The following is a 19,476-nucleotide window of genomic DNA, read 5'->3' as shown; positions in this document are numbered from 1 at the left end:
CACTCTTTTTCTTTACTATAGTGGTCTCGATAACGGGTACCGGTTCTCAAAAAGGTATTCGAGTCCGAGGACTCTGTTCTTTTCTTATCAAACAACCGGGAAAACCGGTTTCGAGTATCATCCCTACATATACCTGTATATATGTATATATATATATATATAAATATATATATATATATACTGTATATATATATTCAACTTGTCTTGTGCCGCCTCCACAGATGGAGACATTGATATCATCCGTGCGTTCTGGCCTCTAGCCACTTCCATTTGCTCTGAATATAAAGTGTAGAATCTTCTATCTCCATATCTGGGCTGCAGACGCCTGCTGCAATTTGTCACGGTTCTGCGAACGCGTTTTCGTCTAATTTGTGTGGAATATCAGACGTTCTTTCATTGTCCGCATTTGCCTGAAATACAGCGGCGGTTATTGCATCACAGCTTTTAGACGCCGCGGAACCAATTGGTGTTTTGAAAGCGATTATACGCGGTTTTGATGGTTTTATCACAACAAGCAGCCGGCGGACATCTGTTTAGAGCAGAGACTGTATTAGAAGACCTGGGTTGGATGTTGGATGTTCCCACACATGCTGCTGTACTCTCACACCATATCTTATAAGGCCCGCCACATCATTTTACATGGCCTGGAAAATATTATGCATCAATAAAGTACTTACTAAATGTATTCTTTCTTTCCATTTTGACAAAAAAAATATATATATATTTTGATCCAATAATATCTAATAATGTAACAAACACTATATTATTATACATTATATTGCCAAAAGTATTTGGCCACCTGCCTTGACTCACATATGAACTTGAAGTGCCATCCCATTCCTAACCCATAGGCTTCAATATGATGTGGGTCCACCTTTTGCAGCTATTACAGCTTCAACTCTTCTGGGAAGGCTGTCCACAAGGTTGTGGAGTGTGTTTATAGGAATTTTCCACCATTCTTCCAAAAGTGCATTGGTGAGGTCACACACCGATGTTGGTGGAGAAGGCCTGGCTCTCAGTCTCCGTTCTAATTCATCCCAAAGGTGTTCTATCGGGTTCAGGTCAGGACTCTTTTGACCTTGAACTGAGCAGGTTTGAAAACTGAAGTAGTCTGGTACCTCACACTTGAGGTGAAGCGAGATATCTCGATACCAATGTCCACCAAGAACCGATGATATCTAGTATAAGCAATAAATACAGTGAACTATTTGTTTATATAGTATGTCCGTGTTCTCTGTGTGGCTATTAACACGCGGAAATTCTTAGAAAGCATTTTTTAAAATTCAGAAAAGGGGCTTTGCATCCCCAGGGAGATTGCAGAGTGGATTTATTTTGATGCGTTGCTGTTTGTAAAACGGCCGGTCTGTTTTGAGTTTGTCTGAAAGGGCCTCATGCAAAGCTAGAGGTTTCATGTGGCTCAAACAGATAGCTTATCTTGACTTTTACCACAGACTTGCTGAAAGGCGTTCATTCTATGCAAGCAAATGTGTGTGTGTGTGTGTGTGTGTGTGTGTGTGTGTGTGTGTTCACATCACTGTTGACCTTATATCACATTCAAGTATATTGCACTTTTTTCCACTCATGCCTGCTGCCTCACCAGGTTTTCACTTTCAGAAGGGCGGCATGGACACACACACACACACACACACACACACACACACACACACACACACACACACACACACACACACACACACACACACACACACACACACACACACACACACACACACACACACACACACACACACACACACACACACACACACACACACGCACACACACACACACACACACTTGTGTATTTTTTACCTTCTTGAGACCTCTGAAAAATGCCTACCTCTTTAGGACCAGCCTTTTTAGATATATAAAGAGGTGTATTGACATCATTAATAATATATACATACTATGCAAATATAAAAAAGCTTGTTGTGAAAAATGTGTTGGGATTTCACAAGAAAAACGTATAATTTTGGCAGAATTATAACGAAAGTCGTAATTTTACTCAATACCAGTCAAAATTTTACAAGAAAAACGGAACATTTGTGCAATATTACGATAAAAGTTGGAATTTTACTCAATAACAGTCGCAGTTTTACAAGCAAAGCTTAAAATGTTGGCAATTTTATGAAAAGAGTCGTAATTTTGCTCGACAAAAGTCACAATTTTATAAGAAAACGTAAAAATGTGGGCAATATAATAATATTTGGAATTTTACTTGGCAAAATGATGACAAAAGTCATCATTTTACTCCAAAAATGTCACTGTTTTACAAGAACAACAAAAAAATGGCAATATTGTGATAAAAGTCAGAATTTTATATGACAAAGGTCACCATTTTGCATTAAAAAGTCATCATTTTACGTAAAGTAATGATTTTACGAGAAAACATTGCAATGTTACAGAAACGGAAAGAATATGAGAAATTGTTCCTAATTGTATAAGAAAAAGACTGCTTTTAGTTAATTTATTTATTTTTGAATCTTTTGTTTGTAATTGTTTTTTAATCTTCATTATTTACTTCAAGTTATTTCAGTATGTCTCTATATACATATTTATTAAAAAATGTTTAATTAATTTTGTCCAAAGGCCACATTTCAATTTCTTACACACATTTGTTATTTCCTATGTTGACCAGAGGGGGAGCACATTTAAAAGCGACACACAGTCAAAATTTCCCCTTTGTGGGACCACCCTCATTTTGATATATTTCACCAACAAGGGTGCAAATGAGACATTCTCCATTAGATGCAATGGTTTTCTGTATTGGGACCATGATTTATGTCATCACTTCTTCACACCTCCTCATATGGAAGCTACTTTCCCTTGTTGATGTCTCAAGAATGGCACAAATACAATAATGTCACACACACACACACACACACACACACACACACACACACACACACACACACACACACACACACACACACACACACACACACACACACACACGCGCGCGCGCGCGCGTGTGTGTATTTGTTCCCTTCTTGAGACCTGAGAAAAATGCCTACCTCTATAGGACCAGCCTTTATAGATATATAAGGATGTGTATTTACAACATTAATAATATATACATACTATGCAAATATAAAAAAGCTTGTTGTGAAAAATGAGTTGGAATTTCACATAAAAAGTCACAATTTCAAATTTGGCAGACTTATAATAAAAGTCGTAATTTTACTCAACGCAAGTCAAAGTTTTACTAGACAAACGGAACATTTGTGCAATATTATAATAAAAGTTGGAATTTTACTCAATAACAGTCGCAGTTTTACAAGAAAAGCTTAAAATGTTGGCAATTTTATGAAAAGAGTCGTAATTTTGCTCGACAAAAGTCACAATTTTATAAGAAAACGTAAAAATTTGGGCAATATTATAATAATCTGAATTTTACTTGGCAAAATTGTGACAAAAGTCATCATTTTACTCCAAAAATGTCACTATTTTACAAGAACAACAAAAAAATGGCAATATTGTGATAAAAGTCAGAATTTTATATGACAAAGGTCACCGTTTTACATAAAAAAGTAATAATTTTACGAGAAAATTTTACAATATTACAGAAACAGAAAGAATATGATAAATTTTTCCCAATATAAGAAAAAAGTCGACACAAAGTCGAACAATTTATTTTTGGGGGAATTTTTGGTTTGTAATGGGTTTTTAATCTTCATTATTTACTTCAAGTTAGTACAGTTTGTCTCTATATTCATATTTTTTTAAAATTCATTTTGGCCAAAGGGGGCGCATTTCAATTTCTTACACGCACTTGTTATTTCATATGTTGACCAGAGGGGGAGCACTTCTAAAACCAATTTGAAAAATCCCTCCTTTTTGGGACCACCCTCATTTTGATGGATTTCACCACCAGGGGTGCAAATGAGACATTCTCTATTAAATGCGATGGGACCATAATTTATGTCATCACTTGTACACACACACACACACACACACACACACACACACACACACACACACACACACACACACACACACACACACACACACACACACACACACACACACACACACACACACACACACACACACACACACACACACACTTCCTGTGCTTTGTTTCCATCAGAGCCTGACTACGTGCCAAACAGGAACTGCATACTTTGTCCCGCTCCCCGTCATCCTGCTGGGATGCCGCACCTGCCCTCCCTCTCCCACTTCCACTTCCACTTCCATGTTTAATGTTGCATGTGTCCGAGGCCGCACATGAATCATTCTGTCATATTTAAACAGAGTTCCAGGAGTTTTGCTGACGGAAATATTCCAAGCAATGAATAGCTTGATAATTTGCAAATTGAAGCACTTCAGTCTATTTGTGAGTTAGTCGCTTGATGTTCTGACTCATGGATGGTGACATACTGTGTGTGTGATTCAAACAAAATACTTGAAAATAAGATTCTGGACCATAGGGCGTGGTTATTTACAGCTAGAATTCACCAACTCGAGTATTTCATATATATTTCATATATATATATATATATATATATATATATATATATATATGTATGAAATACTTGACTTTCAGTGAATTCTAGCTATATATATATATATATTTTTTTTTAAATTTTATTTACATAGAAAAAATAAATAAATACTTGAATTTCAGTGTTCCAGTGGCTATCCATTAGATGGCAGTATTGTCCTGTTTAACTTTTCCGTTCATGATGAGTATATCACTTCGGCCGCCATGTCTGTAATTTCCTCGTTCTTCTGCTTCGTCTCCTTGTTGTGTGCGCAGTTGTGCACTCTATAAAAGCCCTAGATGTTATGACGTCTTTGGGCAGGCAGGCTGTTTATTTTGTGGGAAAGCGGACGTGAGAACAGGCTGTCCCCACTCAGTCTCAGGTCCGCATTGAGCTGGAGAGGGCGTGGCCTCCAGCTCCGGCTGAATACCGGGAGTTTGTCGGGAGAGGCGCTGAATATCGGGATTCTCCCGCTAAAAACGGGAGGTTTGGCAAGTATGTTCTGGACTCCCTAATAGAAGGATTAAAGACTGAGTCAAACAAGTTTTTTTGTCCTGGTTAGGGGATGGGAATTGATAAGACTTTTTTTCTGGTTCTGATTCCCCTTACCGTATTTTCCAGACCATAGAGCGCACTGGATTAAAAAGTGCACTGCCGATGAGCGGGTCTATTCAGGTCTATTTTCATACAAAAGGTGCACCGGATTATAGGGCGCATTAAAGGGGTCATTATGATTATTTTCTAAATGTAAAAGACTTCCTTGTGGTCTACATAACATGTAATGGTGGTTCTTTGCTCAAAATGTTGCATGGATGATGTTTTACATATCATCTTCAAGTCGCTTTCTGACAGTCTAGGTGCGCCGTTTTGTGGGCGGTCTTATTTACGTGGCAACAGCGTCTTCTCCCCGTCATCTTTGTTGTAGCGGTGTAGCGTGCAAGGACGGGAGTGGAAGAAGTGTCAAAAGATGGCGCTAACTGTTTTAATGACATTCAGACTTTACTTCAATCAATAACGGAGCAGCATCTCCTCATCCGTGGCTCACTAGTGCAACAACAAACGTCCGACCGGAACTCTCTAATAACGAAAGTTCCTTGGGTGAATAATGTAAACTCACTACACCGGTATGTTTTAGCGCTTTCATGGCGAGTCTACTGACAGACAAATGGTAAATGGGTTGTATTGTATAGCGCTTTTCTACCTTCTGTCATGATCCGTGGTCCAAATCATGTTTTGTTTAGTTATGTTCTGTTGGTTTTGGACTCCGCTAGTTCCTGTTTTTGTGCACCCTTGTTTGTTTTAGTTTCCATGACGACTCATTAGTTCCACCTGCCTCATGTGTTCGGATCACGCACCTGCTCTAATCAGAGACTATTATTCAAGCCTGTTTTTCCAGTTAGTCGTGCGGGCGACATTGCTCTGTACATGTTCTTTTCATGCTCTGCTCATGCTGATATCCTTGCGAGTGCTCTTTTCATGCTTCATGCCATGCCACGTAAGTTTTGTTTATTCAGGCCACAGTTTAGTGAGTTTTTAGGGACCGATGTCCCTTTGGGACAGAAGACCCTATGGAATGTCTAGCGTTTTATTAATATACCGCCGCCTCTTTGAGCTGTAATTTGACCCCCTTAACATGCTTCAAAACTCACCAAATTGGACACACATCAGGACTGGCGAAAATTGCGATCTAATCAAAAAACCAAACCCCAAAACTGAAAATCGCGCTCTAGCGCCCCCTAGGAAGAAAACACAGACAAAACTGCCTCTAACTCCCAAGGAATGTCATAGAGACATGAAACAAAAACCTCTATGTAGGTCTCACTTAGACCTATATTTCATACACTGACAAGCCCCAGCAAAAATCAACAGGAAGTTTGCAATTCCCCCTTCAAAACAAAAGTTGAGTAAAAACAGTCACCTTTTTTTTCAAACATTATCTCCTCTGAGCACGTTTGTGGTGTCGGCTTCAAATTAGCACAGGAGAGAGATTGAACCCTTCTGATTAAAAGTTGATGAAAGAGTTTTAATTACTGCTCCGGTTTGGATTTTATGAGCCCTCAAAGTCGGTCCCGTCCATCGCTGCTTGCAGCTTTCATTTTTCATATTTTTTTTAGTTTCATGTTTCATGTCCTAAGTTTTTTGCCTTAGCTTTCGCGTGCGTTAGGCACGCTCGCCTTCGGGTTGTTTTCTGTTTTTGTAGTACTTTGAGTCAAGATTAAATAATGCTCTTACCTTCTACCGTTGTCCGGAAAAGTCAGTTTGCGTCCTGGGAGAACAATCCTCGCAGTAAGCTGCGAAAACCTCCACGCCATGACACCTTCAAGGTACTCAAAGCGCCTTGACGCTATTTCCACATTCACCCATTCACACACTGGTGGCGACCCATCAGGAGCAAGGGTGAAGTTTCTCGCTCAAGGACACAACGGACGTGACTAGGGTGGTAGAAGCTGGGGATCGAACCAGGAACCCCCTCAGGTTGCTGGTACGGCCACTCTACCAACCACGCCATGCCGCCCCCATATATAAGGTGTAGCGTGCAAGGACGGGAGTGGAAGAAGTGTCAAAAGATGGCGCTAACTGTTTTAATGACATTCAGACTTTACTTCAATCAATAACGGAGCAGCATCTCCTCATCCGGAAACAACAACAAGGCCGGAAATGTGTCCCGTGAAAAACCGTCCGACCGGAACTCTCTAATAACTAAAGTTCCTTGGGTGAATAATGTAAACTCACTACACCGGTATGTTTTAGCGCTTTCATGGCGAGTTTACTGACAGATATAAGTAAGAACTTTACACTACTTTATATTAGAAATGGCAACAGTGGAGGATGAATGTCCCATAACAAGAAGATGGAGAATAAGAAGAAGATTATCGACTACGGTGTCGGCACGGACTACAAAGGCGGACATGCGCAATTTTTCCCAACTATGCAGATCCCAAATACAGATCAGCAGGTACCAAAAGGTAAGAAAAGTTGCTTTTGCATAATATTGCGAAACAAAACGCCAGATAATATGTCTTATCTTATACACACACCATAATAATACTGGTATGTTGAAGCACAGTACAATCCATCAAGCGGTGCGGCTTCATAGCTTACCAAAGTCCTACTAAAACATTTTGATAGATTTTTGAGTGCCGTGTGTAATGTTCTATATTTTCAATGGAACATATAGAATGTTGGTGTTTACTTGAGTCATATTGCAGTCTACACGTATCTCTTATGTTTGACTGCCATCTACTGGTCACACTTATCATTACACCATGTACCAAATAAAATTGCTTCGAGGTCGGTAAGCAAAACTATAATTATTCCGTACATATTATAAGGCGCACTGTTGAGTTTTGAGAAGAACAATTTTTTTTAAGTGCGCCTTATAGTCCGGAAAATACAGTACTGAAAATCGGTACCGTTGAGTACCGGTAGCGATTTCCAGGTACCAGGGATTGGTACGGCATTGAATATGAAAAGTACACACCCCTAGTTCTAATGTGTTTAGCGTCAAATATTTTTGAACACATTTGTATGGGAAACTTTAGATTTATACTTACCGTATTTTTCGGATTATAAGTCGCTCCGGAGTATAAATCGCACCGGCCGAAAATGCATAATAAAGAAGGAAAAAAACATATATAAGTCGCACTGGAGTATAAGTCGCATTTTTGGGGGAAATGTATTTGATAAAAGCCAACACCAAGAATAGACATTTGAAAGGCAATTTAAAATGTCTAAAGAATAGTGAACAACAGGCTGAATAAGTGTACGTTATATGAGGCATAAATAACCAACTGAGAACGTGCCTGGTATGTTAACGTAACATATTATGGTAAGAGTCATTCAAATAACTATAACATATAGAACATGCTATACGTTTACCAAACAATCTGTCACTCCTAATCGCTAAATCCCATGAAATCTTATACGTCTAGTCTCTTACGTGAATGAGATAAATAATATTATTTTATATTTTACGCTAATGTGTTAATCATTTCACACATAAGTCGCTCTTGAGTATAAGTCGGCCAAACTATGAAAAAAACTGCGACTTATAGTCCGAAAAATACGGTACTAGCTACCCCACAGTTGTTTTAAGGACTGCTTCATTGATCATCATAGTCTTGAAATCGGCACCATAACTCCTCTGTTATTTTCTTACTTTGAGACAAGTTTCTCAAGCAGTTCTCTTTGTCCGTGAGCGACAGGAAGAAAAGCTCCGACTTGCCCGTGGAGGAGTCATTTGGCGCCACCTCCTGGCTTGCTTTCTATAATATGTTTGTTGGATCAATATGGTGTATATTACCGATTTTAGCATGTCATACAATGTGTGTACTGTGTATAGTTATGGCCAAAAGGGATGTTGTGCGTTCCTTGACATCCAGGAGTTGAATCCTCAATGTATTTATTAGAAGCTGCAAGGGACAAGCGGTAGAAAATGGATGGATGCTACTGGAATGAGCCCAATCAAGAGACTTTGTTCAACTGGAATTGGAAATGGGATACCTCGGCTGCTCCGGCCTCGTGTCTTGTCTCCTGGACTACAAGCTGTGATCGATACGCTGGGATTCCTCAGACATTGTGACGCACACATCAGGCCGATGGACACGCTTGAGTCAACAACTGGCTGCTGTATTATGTTCCTTCAGAAGGTAAGAAGATCTGTACTGGAATGTACACGACACTGCAAACAAAGCAGAGAAACACTGATTGTTACACGGATGGGCAACAAGGCCTCAAATGTACAGTACATCACAATATACTTTATATTGACATCTCCAGCGATAACAATATACCATGATTTGGTATATCCATGATAAATGGGTTACTGTTAGAATAATTATGTATAAGTTATCACACATCTCTTATGCTTTAAAGGCCGTTGCTATAGTTATTATCAATTGTGCGGAAGTTGTACTTTTCTATCTGTGCAAAGACACAACTTGTGGTCTTGCTCTGCGAGTTGTCTCTTGTCAGCGGTTTGGTTCCAGACCCTGCCTGCTGACAGCCAAGGACGGACATCGAGTGCCTCGGCGCGGACAGGACAGAGACAGGGCGAAATCACGAGCGTCAGCACATTTCCATTCTGAATAATCGTGAATTGTGACTACTGGGGGCTGCTTGCAGCCTCAGTCATGTCAACTAGGGACCTCCCAAATAAATAGAGGAGCACGTGGGACTGTACCTTAGAGCGTAGGGGGAAACTGTAACTGAGTGTACAGCCCAATACGTCTCTCCTCATGAGTAAAATTCAACTCTGTCTATGCTTGATTCCGTCGTCTTGTCTTGTCGGTGTTTGAACCTGACAGTTACAAAAGCTCCTAATTTGGCATCTGACGTATGCGGTAACATATTGCGACATTTCCAGATGTATTATTAAATATCTGGTTACTTTTTGTTGTTACATGGTTCTATCTACGCTTCTGTTAAAATGTAATTACCACTAATCCTCCTGTTGTTTGGATACTTGACATTTGTTTTGGGTGTTACTACAAATGTGTATATCAATCCAATACTAGTACTTAAAGGCCTACTGAAAGCCACTACTACCGACCACGCAGTCTGATAGTTTATATATCAATGATGAAATCTTATCATTGCAACACATGCCAATACGGCCGGGTTAACTTATAAAGTGACATTTTAAATTTCCCGGGGAACTTCCGGTTCAAAACGCCTTTGGAGGATGACGTATGCGCGTGACGTCGCAAGGTCCACGGAAGTGTTTGGACCCTTTTGGACACAATACAAAAAGCTCTGTTTTCTTCGACAAAATTCCACAGTATTCTGGACATCTGTGTTGGTGAATCTTTTGCAATTTGTTTAATGAACAATGGAGGCTGCAAAGAAGAACGTTGTAGGTGGGATCGGTGTATGCGGCTGGCTGTAGCAACACAACAATGAGGACTTTGTTGGATAGAAGGCGCTAGCGGCGACCTCACCTTGACTTCCTACGTCTCCGGGCCGCCGGCCGCATCGTCGATCGCTGGAACGCAGGTGAGCACGGGTGTTGATGAGCGGAGGAGGGCTGGCTGGCGTAGGTGGAGCGCTAATGTTTTTATCATAGCTCTGACGAGGTCCCGTTGTTAAGTTAGCGTCGTTAGCAACAGCATTGCTAGGCTTCGACAGGCGTCGAATACACATTAACCGTGTATTTACATGTCCAGTGTTTGGTTCGGTGTCTCCTGATAGTAGTATTGTTGACCTTCTGTCTATCCTTCCAGTCAGGGACTTATTTATTTTGTTTCTATCTGCATTTGAGACGGATGCTATCACGTTAGCTCATGCTAAGAGCTTCGTCGATGTATTGTCGTGGAGATAAAAGTCACTGTTAATGTCCATTTCGCCTTCTCGACTCTCATTTTCAAGAGGATATAGTATCCGAGGTGGTTTAAAATACAAATCCACAATAGAAAAAGGAGAGAGTGTGGATTCCAATAAGCCAGCTTGTACCTAAGTTACGGTCAGAGCGAAAAAAGATATCTCTTGAACTGCATTCTAGTCTGTCACTCTAACGTTCCTCATCCACAAATCTTTCATCCTCGCTCAAATTAATGGGGTAATCGTCACTTTCTCGCTCCTAATATCTCTCACTCCATTGTAAACAACGGGGAATTGTGAGCAGCACTACCGCTTGTGACGTCACGCTACTTCCGGTAGGGGCAAGGTTTTTTTTTTATCAGCGAGCAAAAGTTGCAAACTTTATCGTCGATTTTCTCTACTAAATCCTTTCAGCAAAAATATGGCAATATCGCGAAATGATCAAGTATGACATAGAATGGATCTGCTATTCCCGTTTAAAAAAAAAAAAATCATTTCAGTAGGCCTTTAATTGGGCAGTATTGATCATTGAATTGTTCAAGGTCATTGAATGATTAATTTTTTGATCACAATTTACAATCAGACAAAAAACACAGGTTGGCGGTGTAACAATGTCAATTAGATATTAAAATTATTCCCTACTATTGGCTCTGATTTAATTCCTTTGTTTTTTACCCTGAAAGGGAAACTTCACTTTTTTGGGAATTTTGCTTATAATTCAAAATCATGATGGATGTTTTTGTTTTTTTGCATTCCAAATATTAAATAAATGCGATCAAAAGTCTGCTTACAATGGAGCCTATAGGAGCCACGTAATTCCACCTACAAAGCCCTTAAAAAAACATTTGTACACCTCAATTGACGTTTTATATACATGATGTGAGTATATATGTAATGTAGTAACGAGCACATTTATAATAACATTTAATATTCACATATTTTGATCATTTTAAGCATACGCGGCACATTCATTTAAAAAACTAATTTTTGCTTGTTTTTTTCATCATCACTGATTATTACTTACTGCAGACTCTGAGAGCCAACAGACATCATAAAACATCACTTACTGTACAATGTCTGCTGTCATTAGGATGCCGACTGCGAGGATGTTCATATATTCCCATTTAGGTGAAGAATGACTCATAATCCTCACGCTGAAACGGGATGGGGGACGAAGGGGGAACAAGCGTCTTTTTGTTTCGGGTCCTGAATGGCTGCCAAAGTGTACCGACTTGTCGGAATACCTACTCAGACTTCTTCTGTCCAGGTGAGATACATGATTTGTGATCTAGATTCTAGGTTAGTATAGCTAATATAGACACTTACATCATGTGTTGTCTTCATTATAACATTATAATTATTAACATTTTGGGTTGCCGACCCCTGGTCTAGGGTGCACTTATTAATGATGAAAAATTATATCTATTTAGTTTTGAGTTAACCATGAACAAAATGCGAATAATCGCGATAAAATATTTGAATCGCATCGTTCTGTTTTGATGTGCAAACACCTCACAGGTTTTTAGTGGTTTTGTACACTCTCTCGCTGTCTCTTAAGTCAGGGGTGTCAAACTTGATTTCATTGAGGGCCACATCGCAGTAATGGCTGCCTTCAGAGGGCCACTTTTTTATGAATGAAAATCATGCATGTGGATAATAACCTGTGATTAATCATTTAGGAGAAGCTTTGGCCATAATCTCTCTGATTTGGCCATACTCTGTACACGGCTCTGGCTTATGGTGTGTTTTGTTGTTTGTTGCGCCCTAAAACGTGTTAATACTGTAAATACTATACTTTTTACGCACCAGCTGTTTGCTTGTAACTTGCATCTTAGTTGTAGTTTTCATTAACACAGTTAATGCCAAGTAAAATCGCTAATGCTAATCGGTAGCATGTCAGTAGCAAAACAAATGAGTCACGGACCACAGATGGCCCCTGTGCCGCACTTTGGGCAACCCAGCTGTAGAAGCTAACTGTTAATGGCCACTATAGTCTTAGTAGCGTAGTGTGTTTGTTCATCCTATGGTCACATATGGGACGCGGGTTGTCTTACGTTAGCACCGGAAGCCGTCAAATCAGCTGTTCACCTGCCGTTTTTTGTTTTTTTTTATCATATATTGCTGCCTTTGCACCTGTCAATGTTTACTTTTGTATGCACATTAAATCAACAAAAAAAATCCTGACTTTGGAGCAATGTTCACGGACTCTAGTATTTGGCTCTATATTAGATGCAATGCTTTTCCGTATTGGGACCATATGGAAGGTACTTTTCATTGTTGATGTCTCAAGAAGGGTAGAAATACAAGAACACACACACACACACACACACACACACACACACACACACACACACACACACACACACACACACACACACACACACACACACACACACACACACACACACACACACACACACACACACACACACACACACCCCAAACAAACAAAGACACAGGGAGAAGCACCATCTGGGACTACAGCACTTACGGATGCTGAGCAGGTTTGTAGAGCTCAGAAGACAAATCACCTGCAGTAAATAATGAGAGTGTCTCTTTTTGTCGGAAGATGACTTCTTCTCCGACAAATACGATAGAACAGATACATAATTATGTGCCAAAGACCACACACGGGTGTAATCGAGGCATGTTCTGATCATCGACGAGTGAGTTCGGCAGATACTAAAACGGATCACATGCATTAACTGTTCGTTTTTAATTATTTATGTTATTGACAGTTTAACAGTATCGACACAATATTTAAGCTAGTTCCTTATTCTCCTTCATTAAAACGATTAAGTCAATAGTACACAATAACTAAACCAAAGCAAATACTACTCATTTACGTAAATCATTTGTTTTTTGCCCCCAAAGTCCTACTGTGTGCAGAGATGTATTCCCTGAGTCTGTAAATATGGAGAAAAAAAATATTTGTATTGAATAAAAATACTGATCTGATCCCTCCAGTACGGACCTGGGCATTCTGCGGCCCGCGGGCCACATCCGGCCCTTTGTACGTCCCTGTCCGGCCCGCGTGAGGCCAATCATAAATCACAAAATAAATTTTAAAAAGTATCTATGTCGAGTGTGCAATACAACGGTGCTGCTTTTGTTTTGAAAAGCGTTATTTGTATTACTTCCGTGTGGACGTGTGCGCGTGCGTGATTGTGAGTGAATGTGAACAGCTGCAATCACAAATTACAAAATAAAGTTGAAAAAACATCTGTCGTGCGCGCAATACAACTGTGCTGCTTTTATTTTGAAAAGTGTTATTTATGGGCGTATGTCCGGGTGTAACATATAAATATATATATATATATATACATATATATATATTATCGGACATCTTTAGTTATCACGGTATTACCATGGTATTAAAAGCTCTATGGACTGCCAAACGTACAGTATATCATTTATATTGTATATTGTCCTCATCGTGCAACACTAGTGAAAAGTTTAGCAAAAATGGAATCATACCAAAAAGTGGAGTACGAAAACTATATCATGGTACTCTGATAAATAGTGAAGGGTTTAATTTCACCTGAAATATTATCACTCTTCACTTTCTTCCTGCTCACAAAGTAAACAGATATTCTCCACACACTGTGTATATTTCCCTCAATTCCCATCATTCGTCTCGCTCTCTTCTGTTAACAATCCAAGGACTCGGGGCATGAATCAATCTCATCGCTCTTGTGTAGCTGCCGGGACTCGTTCCAGGCTTTGCAACGAAGGCCAGCACCTTTCGGAAGAGAAAACACCGCAGGAAGGTTCTAGGCAAGGTCAGTAATATGGCGAGTATTTGTACGAGTCAAGGCAACAGAAACAAAGACAACATCGGATTTAAAATCATTTAAGGAGTGCGGAGGACAATTCCCCTCCCCTTGAAAGGTTTCCATCCCTTTTGTGCACACAATGCATTATCTAGTGAGAGATGTTTGTGATGGCTGCTGCCCTGCGCTCCACAGCCGCCTTCGTGATTGGCTCGTGCTGATAAAGCCGTGAATGGAGTACAACTTTCCATCCAGGTAAGTCAGAAGCGGGCGACAACCTCCGACATACACGGCAGTTCCATCTGCAAGCCTCATGGACTCCTTGGAAGACAACAACTCGGATGTTTGCAGAGAAATCAGCTATGAACAACCATAGGAGCATCACCGTACTAATGAAGCTTAGAGGTGACAGAGCTTTCGCCGCTGCTGCTCCCAAGCTCTGGAACGACCTACCTCTGAGTGTTAGACAAGCCTCCTCTCTTCCTGTTTTTAAATCTCTCTTAAAAACATAATTTTATTCCATGGCTTTTAACACTGAGTGATACCCATCATTCAATGGCACCCCATAATACACCTGCTGTGAACCTGTTTTTATATTTTATTTATTTATTTTTTATCGTGTTCTGTTTGTGTTGTGTTTGCTCGGTTCTCGTTTTATTTTTAACCTGCCCATTGTACAGCACTTTGGCTACCCCTGTGGTAAATTTTAAATGTGCTTTATAAATAAAGTTGATTTGATTTGATTTGATTAATGAATCAAAAACGGTACTATACTCTGTTTGAAAAGTACCGGTTCGCCATATACAGTCGCGGTCATAAGTATACACACACTTGTAAAGAACATAATGTCATGACTAAAGGGGTGTAACGGTACACAAAAATTTTGGTTCGGTACGTACCTCGGTTTAGAGGTCACGGTTCGGTTCATTTTCGGTACAGTAAGAAAACAACAAAATATAAATTTTGGGGTTATTTATTGACCAAATTTGCAAAATCTTCCACCAAAAATATTTTTCTCAGTGGAATATTTGAGTCCACATTTCAAATTGTTTTTGGAAACTGTGGACGTCGTGTCCTCCGGACCAAAGAGGAAAAGAACCATCCGGATTGTTCTAGGCGCAAAGTGTAAAAGCCAGCATGTGTGATGGTATGGGGGTGTATTAGTGCCCAAGACATGGGTAACTTACACATCTGTGAAGGCACCATTAATGCTGAAAGGTACATACAGGTTTTGGAGCAACATATGTTGCCATCCAAGCAATGTTACCATGGACGCCCCTGCTTATTTCAGCAAGACAATGCCAAGCCACGTGTTACATCAACGTGGCTTCATAGTAAAAGAGTGTGGGTACTAGACTGGCCTGCCTGTAGTCCAGACCTGTCTCCCATTGAAAATGTGTGGCGCATTATGAAGCCTAAAATAGCACAAGGGAGACCCCCGGACTGTTGAACAACTTAAGCTGTACATCAAGCAAGAATGGGAAAGAATTCCACCTGAGAAGCTTCAAAAATGTGTCTCCTCAGTTCCCAAACGTTTACTGAGTGTTGTTAAAAGGAAAGGCCATGTAACACAGTGGTGAACATGCCCTTTCCCAACTACTTTGGCACGTGTTGCAGCCATGAAATTCTAAGTTAATTATTATTTGCACAAAAAAAAATAAGTTTATGAGTCTGAACATCAAATATGTTGTCTTTGTAGTGCATTCAATTGAATATGGGTTGAAAAGGATTTGCAAATCATTGTATTCCGTTTATATTTACATCTAACACCATTTCCCAACTCATATGGTAACGGGGTTTGTATTATCTGGCGTTTTGTTTTGCAATATTGTGCAAAAGCAACTTTTCTTACCTTCTGGCACCTGCTGATCTGTATTTGGGGTTTTCATAAGTCCTGATAAATTGCACGCGTCCGCATTTGTAGTCCGTGCCGACACCGTAGTCGATAAGCTTCTTCTTTTTCTCTACCTTCTTGTTGTGGGACATTCATCCTCCATTGTTGCCATTTCTAATATAAAGTAGTGTAAAGTTCTTACTTATATCTGTCAGTAAACTCGCCATGAAAGCGCTAAAACATACCGGTGTAGTGAGTTGACATTATTCACCCAAGGAACTTTAGTTATTAGAGGGTTCTGGTCCGATGGTTTTTCACGGGACACATTTCCGGCGTTGTTGTTGCACTAGTGAGCCACGGATGAGGAGATGCTGCTCCGTTATTGATTGAAGTAAAGTCTGAATGTCATTAAAACAGTTAGCGCCATCTTTTGACACTTCTTCCACTCCCGTCCTTGCACGCTACACCGCTACAACAAAGATGACGGGGAGAAGACGCTGTCGAAGGTGAGCCACGTAAATAAGACCGCCCACAAAACGGCGCATCCGGAAGCGACTGTCAAGATGATCTGTAAAACATCATCTATGCAATATTTTGACCAAAGAACCACCATTATATGTTATGTAGACCACAAGGAAGTCTCTTACATTTAGAAAAAAATAATCATAATATGACTCCTTTAAAGGCCTACTGAAATGAATTTTTTAAATTTAAACGGGGATAGCAGATCCATTCTATGTGTCATACTTGATCATTTCGCGATATTGCCATATTTTTGCCGAAAGGATTTAGTAGAGAACATCGACGATAAAGTTTGCAACTTTTGGTTGCTGATAAAAAAAAGCCTTGCCTGTACCGGAAGTAGCGTGACGTCACAAGCTGGAGTGCTGCTCACATTTCCCTATTGTTTACACCAGCTGCGAGAGAGATTCGGACCGAGAAAGCGACAATTACCCCATTAATTTGAGCAAGGATGAAAAATTTGTGGATGAGGAACGTGAGAGTGAAGGATTAGAGTGCAGTGCAGGACGCATCTTTTTTCGCTCTGACCGTAACTTAGGTACAAGCTGGCTCATTGGATTCCACACTCTCTCCTTTTTCTATTGTGGATCACGGATTTGTATTTTAAACCACCTCGGATACTATATCCTCTTGAAAATGAGAGTCGAGAACGCGAAATGGACATTCACAGTGACTTTTATCTCCACGACAATACATCGATGAAACACTTTAGCTACGGAGCTAACGTGATAGCATCGGGCTCAAATGCAGATATAAACAAAAGAAATAAACCCCTGACTGGAACGATAGACAGAAAATCAACAATACTATTAAACCATGGACATGTAACTACACGGTTAATGCTTTCCAGCTTGGCGAAGCTTAACAATGCTGTTGCTAACGACGCCATTGAAGCTAACTTAGCAACGGGACCTCACAGAGCTATGACAAAACATTAGCGCTCCACCTACGCCAGCCAGCCCTCATCTGCTCATCAACACCCGTGCTCACCTGCGTTCCAGCGATCGACGGAAGGACGAAGGACTTCACCCGATCATCCGTGCGGTCGGCGGCTAGTGCGTCTGCTATCCAAGTCAAAGTGCTCCTGGTTGTGTTGCTGCAGCCAGCCGCTAATACACCGATCCCACCTACAACTTTCTTCTTTGCAGTCTTCATTGTTCATTAAACAAATTGCAAAATATTCACCAACACAGATGTCCAGAATACTGTGGAATTTTGCGATGAAAACATAACTTTTTTGTATTGGATTCAATGGGGTACCAATACTTCCGTTTAACTAGTGACGTCACGCACATACGTCATCATACATAGACGTTTTCAACCAGAAGTTTAGCGGGAAATTTAAAATTGCACTTTATAAGTTAACCCGGCCGTATTGGCATGTGTTGCAATGTTAAGATTTCATCATTGATATATAAACTATCAGACTGCGTGGTCGGTAGTAGTGGCTTTCAGTCGGCCTTTAATGCACCTTTTGTATGAAAATAGACCTGACTAGACCCGCTCATCGGCAGCGCGCCTTATAATCCGGTGCGCCCTATGGTCCGGAAAATACGGTAGTAAAAAGATCCTACAAGGTGTTCCCGTGACAAAGAAAGTGTCACTTACAGTGACATTCACCACCTCTTGACTCTTCCCCTCGGGCTTTACGTGGGATGGTTGCTATTAAAAGTGTCTCCATCCTGATGATTCATGTCATCACAGGCCAACGCCGCTTTAGTGGCAATTTCACTGTCGTCACCTCCACCGGAGAGTCTGATACCGGCTCCCTGACGATACCGCGCTTTTAAAGTCATCACATGCAACAACGCTTGTCCCAGTCACTAATGCTTGAAGAGCAGGATGATGATGATGAGGAGGAGGCATCAACATCACAGCAGATAGTGATGATGGCAGACTGACCATGACTGTGCCACACATTAGCTATGTCATTTTCTGACAACCACAATTCCCTGTCAGAGCGTTTTCTTCGGAGGATCTTTAAAACTGTTTATTTATTAGTCTTGATTGGCTGGCAGATGGAAGATTCATCAAGTTCATGCATTAAGATGATGATGATGCCGAGCAACCTCTTTTTAAAGTAAGCCCCGACGCTTCCTGGTTGGACTAATGTGGAACAAATATTAGAGATCAGTGTGTTGTGCTGCTGATTGCCATCATCCATGAGTCAGACCAGCTGATACCAATACCGATACCACTGTACATTTTTCCATGTATTCATGTTGAGTGCTGTTGACAGTTTAATAATAAAGTATTAAATGCCTACTGAAAGCCACTACTACCGACCACGCAGTCTGATAGTTTATATATTAATGATGAAATCTTAACATTGCAACACATGCCAATACGGCCGGGTTAACTTATAAAGTGACATTTTAAATTTCCCGCTAAACTTACGGTTGAAAACGTCTATGTATGATGACGTATGCGCGTGACGTCAATAGTTAAACGGAAGTATTCGGACACCATTGAATCCAATACAAAAAGCTCTGTTGTCATCTCAAAATTCCACAGTATTCTGGACATCTGTGTTGGTGAATCTTTT

At 40.3% G+C, this 19,476-nt stretch overlaps 1 protein-coding gene across 4 annotated transcripts in view; it reads right to left on the bottom strand.

Annotated features, from left to right (window-relative positions):
- LOC133630222 (cyclic nucleotide-gated cation channel beta-3-like) overlaps positions 1-19,476 on the bottom strand; it is a 254,894-nt gene that overhangs the window by 65,132 nt on the left and 170,286 nt on the right. For 2 of the 4 annotated variants that reach the window (XM_062021681.1, XM_062021685.1), the window contains exon 3: positions 8,988-9,165. The gene's annotated coding sequence lies outside the window, so the exon portion shown is untranslated. Of the gene's footprint in view, positions 1-8,643; positions 8,685-8,987; positions 9,166-19,476 lie in introns of those variants that run through there. The other 2 variants (XM_062021680.1, XM_062021683.1) reach the window with 2 other exon arrangements.

Source organism: Entelurus aequoreus, linkage group LG15, assembly GCF_033978785.1.
Source record: "Entelurus aequoreus isolate RoL-2023_Sb linkage group LG15, RoL_Eaeq_v1.1, whole genome shotgun sequence".
NCBI classification, from domain to species: domain Eukaryota; kingdom Metazoa; phylum Chordata; class Actinopteri; order Syngnathiformes; family Syngnathidae; genus Entelurus; species Entelurus aequoreus.
This window is presented reverse-complemented; position numbering and strand designations above follow the sequence as displayed.